General features: G+C 45.2%; 1 protein-coding gene across 1 annotated transcript in view; it reads right to left on the reverse strand.

Annotated features, from left to right (window-relative positions):
• Positions 1 to 9,655, reverse strand: part of Xpd (general transcription and DNA repair factor IIH helicase subunit Xpd) — a 77,878-nt gene that overhangs the window by 5,890 nt on the left and 62,333 nt on the right. The window lies entirely within an intron of this gene.

A 9,655-nucleotide genomic window follows, 5' to 3' on the forward strand; every position in this document is an offset into this window, starting at 1 on the left:
CAACGATGAGGATGCATGAGCCACACATTATAATGATGATAATGTACCGGTGAAAAGGATGCGTATACTAAATGCCCACAATATATACATGCGGTGGACGGGTGAGGTTAGCTCGCCCCTCCACTCACGAAAGAGTTGGTACGCCACTGGCCACGTAATATTACTCTGACATTATATGTCATCTTAAGAAACCTCTATACAGGACGTATGTGTTTATTAAAGTTATTTTTACTGCATTTCCAAGCAGATAGCAGATGCATGAGTTAGTGTGGTATATAAGACATACATCTATACCACACTAACGCTGGGTTCAATCCTCAGTCGAACCCGGATATATTTGTTATTTGTATCTTTTTAGATTTACGGTCACGGACAAGATGCCGATTTTTCGCTCTCAACCATTAATGCTTACGCCGATGAAATTTCTACAAAACGAGCGCTTTAACGCTATGGCGTTCAAATTTACCAACTCATCATAGCGAGAAGACGTTCGTATACGAATAAAGGAATTTCGGGAGGTAACTGGACGCATTATTATAAGCCGACATGAAAATGCCAATAACTCACCCAACGCAGCTGTTTTCTGTAGAGGCATGGAAAACATCTCATCTCATGTTCAATGTAAAAGCGAAATTTATATAATGAGCAAACTGCCAATTCTAATATACGATGCCTAAAGGGACATTTGTGCGGTTTTACTTTCGCGAATTTATTGGAAATCAGCATCTGCGACCTCTTACAACATGCCTACGATGGTTCCTTTAGTGATTTTCGATTAAAAACACTGCGATGGATAGATGAATTGGATGGATTGATATGGCAGTACCCTTTAGATCGGGCGGTGGCTAAGGCCACCAAGCGGTAATACTTAGGGAACCAAGAACTAGATTTATTTTTTTTCTCTTTAAATAGTGAGGTTGAAGACTCGTACTTTGCAGTGAAGGGTTTAATTTTCACTTGTGCCTTGACTTTAGCCACCAATCAGATAACCTCCTTCAAGTTAATGCTACCCGCTTAGTCTATTTTGCCCTCCCTGTCCCTAAACCCCAGTACTTTGAAAAACTCTGCGCCATCATCCTGAACTATAGGGTGAAGTCCTTTACAGAACATTATCAAGTGTTCGGCAGTTTCTTTTTCCTCTCCACACGCACTGCATACTGTGTCTACCCCTTCGTGTTTGGCCCGATATGTCTTGGTTCGCAATACTCCCATCCTGGCATCAAACAGTATACAACTACCCCGAGTATTATCATAGATCCTTTCCTCGGCGATTTCCTACTTAAAAGTTCGATAGATCTCTAGTGCGGACTTCTTAATCATGCCAATTCTCCCCATATCGGTCTCAGCTTCCTTCACCTCCTTCTTAACCAATAATTCTTTTTAGATTGGCCCCCTGCTGTCTTCTAAGTATTTACCAGTCAATTGTCTGGTTCACTTCTTCCATTTTGTATTAACATTCTTCATGTACAAGTAGCTGAATACCTTCCTAGCCCAACGCTTCTCCCCAATTTCTCTCAATCGCTTCTAAAATTTAGTCTTGCTGCTAGCTTCCCTGCCCTCAAATGATGTGCATCCCATATCAGCTTGTACTCCCTGATTTAGTGTATTCCCGTGAGCTCCTAAGGCAAGCCTACCTATTCCAAGTTGCTTAATTTCTAATTTTGCTTGAACTTCTGATCTCATGCACAAGACCGCATTGCCGAACGTCAAACCAGGAACCATGACCCCTTGCCATATTCCTCTCACAACATCATACCTATTGTAATTCCACAGTGCTTTGTTTTTCATCACCGCTGCATTCCTCTTACCTTTAGTCGTCACGTATATTTCGTGTTCCCTTAAGTACTCGGCCCCTTTGCTTATCCATACGCCCAGATATTTGTATTTATCTGTTATCTCTAGCGTGACCTCCTGTATTCTAAGCTCACTCCTTCATTATCATTAAAAATCATGACTGCTGATTTTTTCTTACTGAATCTGAAATCAAACCTATCTCCCTTATTACCGCAGATGTCCATCAATCTCTGCAAATCTTTGTTGTCGGCCATTAGCACTATGTCATCTGCGTACATCAATGCCGGTAGTGCCTGTTCAATGAGTTTTCCTTGTTTGACGAAAGAGAGGTTGAAGCCCAGCCCACTTCCCTCTAATTTGGCCTCTAATCCTTGTAGGTACATCATGAATAACAAAGGTAACAGAAGACACCCCTGCCTAAGCCCCCGTTTTACCGCTGCAGGCTTAGATGCCTGTTTTCCCACTTTATAACTGTTTTGTTACCATTACGGATATACTTTAAAATATTAGTGACTTCATTTTCAACACCTAGTGTGTCCAGTAATCCCCAAAAGTCTTCTTGAACCGCGCTATCGTACGCTCCCTTGATATCCAAAAATGCTAGCCACAGAAGCCTGTGTTTCTTTTCTGCTGTTTCGATGCACTGCGTCAGTGAGAACAGATTATCTTCCAAGCTGCTGTGTTTCCGAAACCCATTCTGCAGTTCCCCCAGCACCTCCTCGTCCTCTATTCATGCCTGCAGTATTTCCTTTATAATCTGCATCGCCAGCCTGTAGACGACTGATGCAACTGTTATAGGATGGTAGTTGTTTATGTAAGCTTTGTCCCCCTTTCTTTTATAGATCATGCTCCTCCTGCTATGTTTCCATCCATTGGGGACTTCCCCATCGATTATTATTTTGCTGACTGCCTCTCTCAAAGCCTGCTTAGACTTCGGATCTAATGTCTTTATCAGCGTTATTGGAATGCCATCTGAGCCTGTTGATGTGCTACTAGGAACCCTCTTCTCGGCCCTTTTTCACTCTCGTTGTGAAAATGGAGCCTTTGTGCCACTTGATTCATCCTTGTCTATTGTAATGCATTAGGCACTTCTTCGTGGAAATTTTTTGTCACCCTTGTTCTCATATATTCAATAGCTCCGTCCCCTTCTACCGTAGCGCCTTGAGCTGTCGTTGTAAACCTCTCCTCTGGGCTCGTCTCATATCTTAGGGAGTTTAGATGGTTCCAAAATTTCGCAGCTGCCTTTCTGTCTTTTTTATGTACTTCTGCCAGTCACTCAGCTCCCTTTTTTATAATCTTTTCATTGATCAGAATGGATGCATCCCTTCTGCAGCTTAGAAAGATTTCTCAAATTTTGAACATCATCTGTCGGTTCACCCCTCTGCTTAGCATGTCTGTGTTTCCTAAAAGCTTCCTGACGTTTTGCTATGGCTCTTTTAACTTCCTCATCCCACCAACTCTTGGTTTTGTGTCTTCTTTTCCGGGGTTACTCGTCATGTGCCTTAGCAAGCTGTAGCTCAAACAGTCTAATTAAATTGGTGTATATCCATACTGTTTTATTATCCTCAGTGATAACTTTCTCAATTTGTTTAGTAGCTATTCCTATTTGCCTTTCTGAATAAAAACTTTCCTGTAGTTGCTCATCTTGTCTTCTTCCCACTTTCACTGCTCTTCCAAAACTTAGCTTGATACGTTTGTGATCACTACCCAGACTTCTGGAGCCACCTTCATCTATGTGCATTCCCCTGAGCTTATCATACATCCTATGTGACATCAGTGCGTAATATCTATCGTCGACTGCATCCTTCCTACTTCCCATGTTTTTTGCCCCTCACACTTCTCAATACTGTTGCAAATGATCAAATCATGCCTTTCATACATATCCATGATCATTTTGCCTGCTGGGTCGGTATATCTATTTACATCTTTTATGTGCGCATTCATATCTCCTAGTATAATTATCTCGCACTGTCCTCCTAACTCCTCAATGTCCTTTGACGTACACTCTACCATTGCCCGATTTTCCTCTCTAGCCTTTGCTCCCGTCCACAAGTACACCAAACCAAGGAGTGTCATTTGCCCTGCCACTTTCCCTTTTAGCCATAAATGTACCTTGCACTCCTGCTTGACCCTTTGCCAGTCTGTACTTTTATGATTGAATGCCCCAATACCACCCCCTTTTCTTCTGCCTTCTGTTCTATTATAATATTCCCACGCGTAGTCCGGATTGTTACGAGGTTGTTCCATGTTTCTAAGATGTGTTTCTACAAAACCGTATACCATCGGCCTCTCCTCCCTTAGCTGTTCTTCTTTCTCTTCCCACGTCAGCCTGTTCCTGCCACCCTACATGTTCATATACCCTATGTCTGAATTGGCTCGGCGCTCGTGACTACGTCTATTTCTGCCCGGACTCTACCTATCTTAGACACCGGTGCCACTTTGGAATCGTATCTGTCCATACCACCTGTCACAGAGTCTCCCTGGTTGTATTCCTCGTTAGTAGCTATCTTACACACCGAAGGGCCCACATGCCACCCCCCCCCCAAAAAAAAAAAGAGCTACTGCGTGTCCTGCAAGTCACCAACCCACCTCATGACCTAGCCGCCCATCGAAGCGAATTCTGTCTCGTTGAAAACCACCCCACCTATGCACCTCTCTGTTTATTTCCACCACCTCAAAGCCGAGCAGAGTTGCCACCTGGCGGCAACTGGCCGAAGTGGCGAAGTGTGGATTGCTCCGTGCATCGTGTGCTAGCCACTTCGTGTTTCTATGTGAGCGTACGTCATGCACGTTCTCAAAGTGTGGTTTGCGCGGTCATTTAAGCGCGAGTGTAACTGTTTCTACGTATACCTGAAACGACGTACAAAAGCATTTGGTCTTGCTCGGCTGCTAATGCATTGTAATAAGATCGGCGAGTGCAACTTTCTAGAGTGCTGTTTATTGTCGTCGTAGCCTCCATTCCGCAGAATAATTTCAGAGTGGGTGCCGCTTTCTGTTTCCAGCACATCGCAAAATGCTCTTGGCATCCCCCCAAACATGAGAACTATAAATGGTGTGTGAATGCAGTGTTTCATAGCGACTACGTTGTAAAAAAAATGTCTGGCTCTAGGCCATGCATTTGCGCGTTGTTGTATAGGTGTACAGCTGTGGCGCTGTAGTTTACCGATCATGCGAGGAAATGTAGTTGGGTTTATGGGGCCGGGGTACCATTAAATAGAATTATTACTATTACATAAACTATGACACGTCGGTGCCTAAACTGTACTTAAAACGGTTACCGTGCGCAACCGTTTGCTCAGATTTAAGAACGCTTTGAAGAGGCCAAACGTTGAAAATAATTCAGACGACACGCCTTATATGCAATTTCGGACGGAATATGCCTGAAAAGAAGACATGCTTGCCCCATTAAGCAGGCTTTTGTTGTAGCACTGTCATGCACCTAATCTATCGATGAAAGCTTTCAGCTGAACTGTTATATATTTTTTTATACTCTTACTGGTGCAAGAACATGTGCGTACATGTGGGAAACGCAGTGCAGCGCAAGCGGCATCAGCCACATAGCTTTCCTGACCAGGCGTACCGACTGTCCTACATTTCATGGTGAACATAATGAGAGAAAAAAATCATATGCGTTTAAGGTGCGAATGATGGTACTGAACTAATTGCAGGGATATGCGGACTTTCTACGATCTTTCTTCCTATCTTTTTTGTAGTATGCAGATGACAAAGATGTGAATAGGTAGTTCGGTCACGCTACAGCAGTGCGTAACAAGCGGAACACAAGCTAACCACGTACAAACAACACGGCAAAGGCGTGATTTATATAGTGAGAAAGCGTGAACAGAGTCACCCAGGGCGAGCATCCCTCGAACGGCAGAATGCGCTTTACTCGCGGGTAATGCTAACGTTACATAGACGTCGTGCACCCATTCAATAGAGAAGAACATAGATATAACCAGAAAACTGTAGTCAGTACATTTTATCAGCTTAGGGATTGTACCTCGTTTATCCTGTGATCTGCTGCTTAACAAACCATCAATTCTGCCTGTTCATAGGAATTTGTTGCCATTTCACCGTTCTCTTCATCTGATTAGAGATTTTTTGCCATCAGACATTCACTAGTTGTGTTTGTGCGGTGCATAAATGTGCTCGTGATGTTGAAATACTGCGCGGAATATGGCTACAGCCACGCTTTCGGTCACGAAGAGGTCGCTTTTTACCAGTTTCCTCGGAATTATAGGATGGCTGCAAACAGGGTCACTGCAGTTAAAAGAAAAAGACTTCAAACCAATTAGATAAATGTGCTGTGCTCCAAGCAATTAGGTTACAGCGACAATGTACGAAGCCCAGCTACCATGCAGTCGCTGGGATTGATGATCATGAGTTTGCGACTGAACAGGGACGCGGTTCCTTCAGATTTTCCGCGCCTGAGGGGACCCTCACCGCCACCACGAGTTGCCTTCGCGAAAAGAAAAACTGAGGCAAGGTTGTAGGACTGCTTATATGCCATAGCAGCACGTAGTCATGTGGTTAGCAAGCGCTTACCGCAGCCGTGATCGGCTCACTGTGCTGTCTCACTTCCGTGACGCTCACTTTTAATCTCTGTGGAAAGCTCGGATCGCGAGCCGTTACGCAGACACCATTCATCGTAATTTTGCTCGATCTGGGGCCCAGTAGGCCGCGATAAACCTGTTTCAACGACAGCCCGCGATCACCCCATTAAATATATTTATCAGAGCCAGTCCTGATCACCAACGAAAGTGACCGTGTAACACGGGGGCATTATTTACATTCCGGCACGGGTAGCATTTTTCCATCAAAATCCAGAATAATCGACGCATTGATACAACAATCACTCGTACGATTATTCAGACAACTTTTAATAGCTACCGTATCACTCAATCACTGCCGAATGCCACCACATGAGCAAAATTTTAGTCCAAGGTGTCCGTGAAGCCTTTCTCGATTTGGATCATTGCTTTTGTGGCAAATTCGATAGCAGCGAATACTACTGATTTCGCATATTGTAAGCGAACGTACCAACGACATGTAAAGTGCTCATGCCCCTAGCTTTATTGTTGATTGATATGTGGGGTTTAACGTCCAAAAACTACCATATGATTATGAGAGACGCCGTAGTGGAGGGCTCCGGAAATTTCGACCACCTGGGGTTCTTTAACGTGCACCCAAATCTGAGCACATGGGCCTACAACATTTCCGCCTCCATCATGCAGCCGCCGCAGCCGGGATTCGATCCCGCGACCCACAGGTCAGCAGCCGAGTACCTTAGCCACTAGACCCCCGCGGCGGGGCTAGCTTTCATGTTCAGAAACTCGGCCTGTAATACATTGTTTTGCTGTTTACAACCTACACTGTGCTGAATGGCGCCCCTCATGGCAGTATACAAGGCTGAGAATGACTTATGCAGACGACCTAGGTATCAGCATATTTTAAATGAAGGCGGTGGTGTTCTTAATGCACTTCGCAGCAAAAAAAAAAAACTGTGGGCTGCTAAATAGTATCCTAGCCTGAATGTTCAGGTCCATCTTATTTTGCATGTACTCTCCTCAGTCGCCATAAGGACGCACTAAGTACATGAGCACATGTGGCAAAAACAGGTATATACAGATATCCGTAAGCAGCATCAAAATCGGGCACTTCACACGACACTCGCATGCTTCGAACGCGGCTAATATACCGCCTGCATTTTAACAAACCATCGCTGTAGTACTGTCCAGAATTTTGAAAAGGCGAAGGTATTTTAAACAGAACTGCGATATATGAGCCAAACTATACATCGCAAGGATGTACCGCATTTCCGAGCATGTCACCACTACGGCAAAGAGCGGCACTCACGTGGCTTTTTTTTTTCTCTCTCGCAATAGCAGACTGACTTATCGTTTGTTTTTTGCCCACTGCGAAGGGTAATACCCTCTGCGTCAACAACGTTGCATTGCGAGTACTCAAATACACGGGCAGCTGATATTTCCACACGAGGCCCGCGCGTAGCGCGGACCATGCTATTACGCGGCTAAAAGCAAGTGCCGATGCTACCGTTCTTTATTGGATTATATACCCAGGGTTAGACGTATCATTTGTATCAGTTTACTAGAGTGAACTTAAGCACGTACCAGCCTATGTTTCCGACGTGGGTGAAGGTGGCTGGTTAGGACTTCTCTCCTGCGCCGCATCATCGGCGCTGACATCGTCTCCGGTCGTCGCTACTAAGGCGCTTTCACACCGAACGCTGCGCGGCAAAGCGGGCAAGCGAACTTTTTCAAGCGGCCAGTGCGTGCACTTGTTCATACCGCATGGCTCCTTTGACTGGCCGCGCGGCAAAGGAGGCTAGCAGCTTTTGCGCACGTGTCGCTGTGACGTGGCTAGCGAGGTGATGTTTCTCGCAAAGCGCCAAAGCCACGCCTTCCCCGCGTGGCGAAGCAAAAAAAAAAAAGACCCCTTATCTGCATGTTACACCGCGAATGTCGCCGAATTGCGCCTGAAGAGAGTGAACAAAACGTTCATTTGACGTTCTGCGCAAGAAAATCGGTGAATGGTATTCTGGAGGCGCTGCATTAGAGTGCCTCGAGCGTGCAGCGGAGGCAAACGAGCGCATCAAGTCACGTCACACGTGAGACATGAGCCCTATCTGGCAGTTGTCTTGGAAAACGGGGCGCCCGCCGTGCGCGCCCGTCTTTGAGGTGATAAGGTGTGAAACCCGTGTTGTCTTAGCAAAGCGTTAGATACACTTGCCGTTTCATGCAAGCATTGCATGGCCAACACAGCATTATAATGGCTACGATCCTTAAAATTACTTATACATGCCTTTTCTATTAAAAAATACACGCACTCAATATGGACACGTTGTTATGGTGCCTCAGATATGCGCAATAATTGCTTTTAAATGCGGAGCATTTCTTAGCGAACTTCGTCGACTTTGAGCGTATCTATCTAACAATCTAGTCGCCTACGACTTTTAGCTCCCCTGGCCGTTTCGATAACGGTATCAATACCGAAATTGGTATGGCATAACATGACTGTATGCAGAACATATTTGACTAGTCATAACATGAAAACCATGGCATGTATGCCACGAATGTCATGATTTACATTTCATGGTCCTGCAGCTCTTGATTTGGTTTTGTTCACATGGCATGTTACAAAACTGGAATGGTATGACATGATTGCATGGCGGACACTAGAAACAGACCCTAACGTGAAAATCATGTGATGCGTGTCATGTAACAACATGACTACATGCCATGTTCATGATGGGCTCGCGGCTGTTTCGCTAGCGTCACGCATACCAAATTTGGTATTAGGGTACGTGAATGAATTACGAAGGTATGTGCCTAGTGCAAACGTGCTAATCATGAGATGCGTGTCATGTAACAACATGACTATAGTCCACGCTCATGATGCGCTGGCGGCCGTCTCGCTAGCTTCACTTATACCAAATTGGTATTACGAGACGTGAATGGATGACCAAAGTATGATACTGGTGCAAACATGATAAACATGAGATGCGTGTCATGTAACAACATGACCACATGCCACACTCATCATGCGCTGGCGGCCGTTTCGCTAGCTTGACATATGCCAAATTTGGTATTATGTGACACCAATGTATGGTGAAGGTATGTGACTGGTGCAAACGTGATAATCATGAGATGCGTGTCATGTGAGGACATGACTACATGCCACAGTCAAGGCACCAATACATTTAGCGTCATTCTGTGCGCGTGCTCACCGGTGTTCATTTCGTCGCGTCACGCCGGCGTTGCCCCGCCATGTGCCGGTCCTGCCACATATTCGCAGGCGCGCGCCGTGCTGCGTTGCTTTGACGCATGCGCGTTTCATCGCG

Source organism: Rhipicephalus microplus, chromosome 6 (assembly GCF_043290135.1).
Source record: "Rhipicephalus microplus isolate Deutch F79 chromosome 6, USDA_Rmic, whole genome shotgun sequence".
Lineage (NCBI taxonomy): Eukaryota > Metazoa > Arthropoda > Arachnida > Ixodida > Ixodidae > Rhipicephalus > Rhipicephalus microplus.